General features: G+C 36.8%; 1 long non-coding RNA gene across 1 annotated transcript; it reads right to left on the reverse strand.

Annotated features, from left to right (window-relative positions):
• LOC109825585 lies at nucleotides 881–3,731 on the reverse strand. The gene is made up of 2 exons (XR_002243034.1): nucleotides 3,256–3,731; nucleotides 881–1,332 (listed from the first exon to the last, which is right to left on the reverse strand). It is a non-coding gene; the product is annotated as an uncharacterized LOC109825585 (long non-coding RNA).

Consider the following 6,683-nt stretch of genomic DNA (forward strand, 5'->3'; position numbering starts at 1 on the left):
CAAAGAGAGACGTTCTTCATCACCAAGGCAAGTGCTTTCACTTGCCAAACTTTATTATTTCAAAAATCCAAAATATGTGTTTTGTAGATCTTGTCAAGGTTTATCTTTTCATCTTTAAAAATCTTCATTTTCTTAAATCGTTTTTAAAATCAATATGATTTTCATTGAAAGGAGAACCTTAGGTAAGGTTTCTTCACAATCTCTACAAAAGGGGAGGACCTAATGTTGTAAGAAATAGTAAAATTGCATTCTCATAATTTTTATTGAATTTTTGTGGGTTCTAGTATGTAAATAGCTCTAAAATTATGGTAGATTGTTATTTGAATGCTTGTAGGAGAGATTGGAGAGAGCTTTCATCATTTTTTACGAAAGAGCTCCCTAAGCTTGAGCAATACTAGATTAGGTTATAAACAATGATTTGAAGTGAAAATTATTCTAAAAGATACCCGTTGATGCTAGAAAACATAGATAGAAAGTAGATTTTGATTTGGTTGGGTCTTGATTAGGGGTGGCAAACGGGTCAACCCGACACGACCCGACCCATATAAAATTTGACCCGACCCGTATAAGTATGACCCGACCCGACCCGTTTAATAAATGGGTCAATACGATCCTACCCATTTATTAAACGGGTTACCCGACCCGACCCATATAACCCGAATGACCCGTTTATCAAACTTCTAACAATGAACTTAAACTGTTCAAATTTTCCAAACTTCTAAGTAATGACACCATTTCTCATGCATCTGAAGGTCACCCCCTAGCTTGCATTTTTTTTTTCTCATGCAATATCAGTCATCAAAAATAAATATGAACTTTGATCTCGAGTTTTAGTTGAATACATCATTCATCCTGAGAATTGTGAGGCAAGAGTACAATCTTCAACCAGGTAAACAATTATGTGAGTACCATAAATGGACATGTCCAAAAACTGATAAGACCTAATACATATTGCTGCAGTTTCCAACTTATATTAATACAGTTCTATTCGAATAAGTTCATGATCACAAGGTGGAGAATCAGATTGCAGAGGACAAAATCAGCAAAAGCTCGCTCCGGTGGCAAGTCCTGCAACGAGAGGGTGGATTTGTTAATAAAAGCGCAGCTCACAAGCATATTTGGCACTGGTAAGCACCTAAATGGAGTGACTAATTCTGAACTCTTCATAAGAATGCTTTGAAATGTACTATCTCAAGAGTGACTCAACTATCTCAAGAGTACCAATTTTATTATCCAATAGCATAATCTTCACAAGTAGCACGATTATCAATATTGTGCATCCAACTTTTATTAGGGGCCATATTCTCGAAGCAGACATGATAACAAAATTACCTAAACAATTATCACAAATATATTAACGATGCGTTAAAGAAAATCTGAAGTTGCTAACTAATAATAATAACATGTTGAAGGCTTAATAGTAACCACCAATGAAACTGACAATAAACAGAGAGCACAAATACTTATAAGTACAGACAAGAGAAGAGACAATGTAATGTACAATATCAATAGCTGTTAATCAGCTTTGTTGGAAGCTGAATGATAATAGTATGCAAAACAAGTAGGAGAGTACTACAGCGAGTATATTTGATTCAAATTTTTGAGTGACAAACACAGACAGATTAAAATGTTTGATTCAAAATTTTAACTTAAAGTTGAAACCGAATATTGCAAAATATACAAACTTTGTACATGTGCTCACTGAAAAATCAGCATCATGTTTTAAACTGGATAGATATTGTAGGCTGTTTTAAACTTAGTGAATAGAGAGACTTATTTTAAGATACTAAAGAGTTCGGAATAATGCACTGTTTGGTTGCTCTCCTCAATCTAAAGAGCATGATTTACGTTACAATGTGGAAGTTTGTCTTTCACATTCTATTACCATCCATATTGCTCGAGTACTCATTAAAGAGAGAGAAAAGCTTGTCTTTCACATTATTAAGCTCCGTAGAATTGTGTCCATATAGCCCATGATAGCAAAACTCTACAAATTGCATTTTGTATCGGGGATCCAAGATGCACGCAATAGCAAGTAGAACATTGTACTCACTCCAATATTTTTCAAATTAACTACTGTTATGTTTACTTTTTGATATGGTAATTAATAGACACACATATAAATAGGACAGGTATTTCAAAAACTTGACCAATGCCCAATAGTTAAATATAGAAACAGCAGCCAGTAAGAATTAGTTAATTTAGTTTGTTAATGTCAAACTAACATTCCATTAAAAGCTCTTTTATTTAGAAATATTATGAAAGGGATAACAACAGATCAAATTACAACTAATATTGTCGCTTTAAACTTATTTTGTGTGGTCTCAAAAGAAAAGATTACAAGGTACCGCTATGCACAATGCAAAGATAGACATAAAAAGAAAACTAACAAACTAATTAAGTACCAAACTCAATGTATATAGTATCTCCCTTTCTCAATCTTTTCTCTCCATTACAAACAATTTTCTCTCTTTTATCCACTTCCAATGGAGTCATATATTAAATTTTTCGATATCATCTTGGTAATTAATAGACACACATATATTAAAATTTCTCTCTTTTATCCACTTCCAATGGAGTCATATATTAAATTTTTCGATATCATCTTGGTAATTAATAGACACACATATATTAAATTTTCTCTCTTTTATCCACTTCCAATGGAGTCATATATTAAATTTTCTCTCTTTTATGTTGACAATTTTCATGGAAAGTGTAGGTGGACCTCGTGGGAGGATACTATGATGCAGCAGACAATGTAAAATATGGCTTGCCCATGACTTTTACAGTCACAACTCTGGCATGGGCTGCTCTTCATTATAACCAAGAATTACAAGCTACAAATGAGCTACAAAATGTTCATTCAGCTATCCGTTGGGGAACTGATTATTTCCTAAAATGCAGCGTCAAGAAAAACTAATTATATGTTCAGGTAATTAAAATTTATTAATTAAACATATCAAAATCATGGCAGAGTAATAGGTTAAGGTTAGATCCTCAATACTGATTGTCGATATTCAAACAGTCTACTTAAAAAATAAATCACTATCAGTGATAAAGAGTACATCAAAAGATGGAACTCTAGCCAGATTTCACTAATAAATGAGCATGAATGAAACCCTAGTAAGAGGAATAGATGTCTATGATCAAATTCATTTACATGAAAGCCAATGATCAACTCTGGAAACAGAACATTTGAGCTACAAAACTTGAACATTTACATTTGAGCTTCGAGAGAGAGAGGGGGAAACTTACAGAGAGGATCGCGCTGTGAATTATTGGGAAACAAGGGTCTAAATTAGAACGAAGACCAAAATGGGGAAGAAACAACGCCGCTTGCCTCCGCTTGTTCACCGTCACTCGTCGTCGACACCTCACTCCGATCGCCGCTGCTCGCCGTTTGCCGCCGTTAGCCGATCGCCGCCGCTCGCCGATCGAGCTTCCTGATGGGATCTAGGGCCGGCGCCGCTCGCCGCTTGAGCTTCGTGGTGGGATCTAGGGCTTTTCTTCGTGATGGGATCTGGAGCTTATTTCTGTCGCACGGGTTTAAGCAGGTTGTTATTCGGGTCGGTACTTTCATTATACGGGTCAGTGGCTCAACCCGAATTTACCCATCTAATAAATGGGTAAATTCGGGTTGACCCATTTATGACCCAACCCATATAACTCAACCCATACCCATTATAAACGGGTCGGGTCGGGTCGGGTTGATGGGTCGGGTCAAAATTTGCCACCCCTAGTCTTGATCAAGGTATGTATCGAAAAAGATCAAAAATCACAGATCTCCATAACTAACGTCGACCCTGTCCTATAGTAGCCTTGACTCTTAGAGAAAGATCGTTCTTAGTTTTTGTGTTATAGTGATCTAGCATCGACTTTGATCTTTTGTAATGTCAACCTAGATTGGGAATCTCACAATACCCAAACTTTGACAGGATCACACTTAAATGGACAAGTCTGATGTGGCATGTTCTAGTATTGACCCTAGCAAGTCCTAGCGTCGAACGCTAAGCTTAGTAAAAATAGATTCTTTTATGTTTTTTCATTTTGGATTTCTATACTTATGTAGTTGTTTGTTATAATATCTTAGATATATTTATGCTTGTTCTCACCATCTTGGAAGTGAATTCATGTTTTAATAATGATTATTCACTTTGTTTTGATAGAGTATCATTTTTGTTATTGTGCTATGTCATATTAGTTGTTTTATTTTCGCATATCCATGACGCTCTGTTATGCCATGTTACGACCTAAACTTCATGGGTATTATGTATGCGGGTATTAGGAAATTACCAAGACTTTTAATGTGTTGGCACATTATCATGAGACTTGACAATTAGTGGTATGCATGATTAGGTGCCATGCTCTAGAGTTATACCTGATGAGGATGAATGCTATGTGTTTGAATATTGGATGTGTCCCTCATGGCACAAAATCAAGAACATGTATGATAAATCAGGAACAAGTTTTTGGTTTGGGATACACTGCATCTAGTGAGTGGGGGCTTGTGATCCTCCATCATTCAAAACTTAATCATGTATATATTATGATAAGCAAGAAGCCAAGATCAAGTAACCGCGTGTATCATGCCATGAATGACTTGTGTTTGATGGCTTGTGTTTGATGGTTGATGAGCATTATTCAGATCTTTAGAAACACATTCAAAGAGCGTGCTCATGGGATTGACTTTATCTATGGATCGAGTTGTTTGGACCAAATGCATAGTATATCATGTATAATCAATTAATAAAAAGCTCATGTGGGTTAATTTTCGTGGAAAGTTGGATATCTCTTAGGAAATTTGTGGTCCAAGGTTGTGTTTGACCACCAGTGTATGAAGGATGGTTTTATGTGCATAAAAACGAAGATCGATTATGAAATGAAGATCAAATTACATATGGACATTTCAAAACACATTATCTAACGAGACCCTTTCCAACTAAGATAATGATAAAAGTTATGTGGTAGTTAGTTAACACACATTATCTGATGCATCACACATGAGGTTATAGACGCACACTAGGTGTTATGATATCTGTGTTGCTTATCTATGTTCTTACATGTTGTTGTTTATCTATTTTTGAGCATCCAAATTTAGTTTCTGTGATGCATAGATCATGACTACTCTACAATGTTACCTATTATGTACATTCTTGTTGTGGGCGTCAAAAATTGCTTATAACTTCCATGATACAAATCAAGACAAAGAAGAGACGATTCTGATACCAAAAGGAAGCGACAGAATGCGCGAAATAAGGAAGCAAAGGAACGTACAAAATGACAAAACGATGAAGTGAGACACCTAAAGTGTCTCAAAGGGAGTGACACAATAATGTGTTTCATACCCAAGTGCGAGACACACAATGTGTCTCACGCACGATAAACTCCAAAAACATATTTTTTGATGATATCTCGGGATTCGTGTGTTCTAGTTACTTCCTAACTGCTTTGGGAGTATCCTTAATCACAGGAAAGCGGTCATTAACTAAAGACATGTTCAAATCATGAGATTTTATCCACAAACATAGCATTCGAAGCTTATAAATACCCCTTCGTGCATTTATGAAGAGGACGAATGTACGTGTTTGAGAACTTACGATTTTTAGAGCAGAGCCATAATTTTTAGAGAGAAAGGCGGGATCTTGGTGAATTCTTGCATATAAAGAGAAGATTTCGAGAGATCTGCGGACTTTTATTCATTCCCTTAAGATCTAATCGTTGTTTTGATCTTAAGAAGAGTAGTAGTCTCACCTTGTTGAGATTATTTACTTATGTTCAGAGTTTCCTTGTTAAAACAAAGAACACTGAGCCTTCTTCACGATCAATCTGGATCTGTAAATCGGTGGTCCACTGGCTAACACATCCCCAGCACTGGTAAAGATCCCATGCAAGCAGCAACCAATAAACGACCTCTGCATGTGTTTCTAGGAGATCTTTTTTGTTTTTGTTGTAGTGAGAAGTTTTATAAAAAGACTAACTTCTTTTAATCTGTGTAAATGATAAATGTTGTAATGGGTTCAACAATGAAATTGATCTCTAAAGCAAACACGTTGGCGATTACAGTGGATCCTCCTCCCCTCACAAGTGCAGGAAGATCTCTCCTTCGAAGAAGGTTCGCTGGTCTTCATATCTGAAGAAGACCCAGGGTGATGACTCTCACCCAATTATTGTTGAGGCTCCCCCTTGTAACATCTCTCTGACGATCCAACAAGTCGGAAGCTCTGCTCATAATAACTCCCCTCCAGTCAAGTAGTTGATCGATCAAGTCGCACCAACTCTGACAAAGAGGGATCATCAGAGGTAACGCCAACATCTCGCATGTTAATTCGCCAAAGCCTTGGAGCAGGTTGACGGAATCCGTTATCACGCGGATTTAGAGTTAAGGAGGCCTTAAGTCACATAGCCCGTCTTAATGATAGTAGATTGGTGTTTCCTCCAAACCATCAACCAACGAATGGGTTTGTGTCAGAAGGACTCATTTAACTCTCGACGAACGCATCCAGAAGCGTCGCGCACTTTTCATACATGCGTGTATTCTTGTGCAAAAGGCACAAGAATTATAGAAGGAAGAGGTGGCCAAAGAACCACCAAAACTACGCAAAATCTATATACCAAAGTCCAAGACCACACAAAAATTAGGTGCGGACATAGCGAAAGAAATCCCTGGCAGCTGAGACAGGCTA

This window comes from Asparagus officinalis, chromosome 10 (genome assembly GCF_001876935.1).
Source record: "Asparagus officinalis chromosome 10, Aspof.V1, whole genome shotgun sequence".
NCBI lineage: Eukaryota > Viridiplantae > Streptophyta > Magnoliopsida > Asparagales > Asparagaceae > Asparagus > Asparagus officinalis.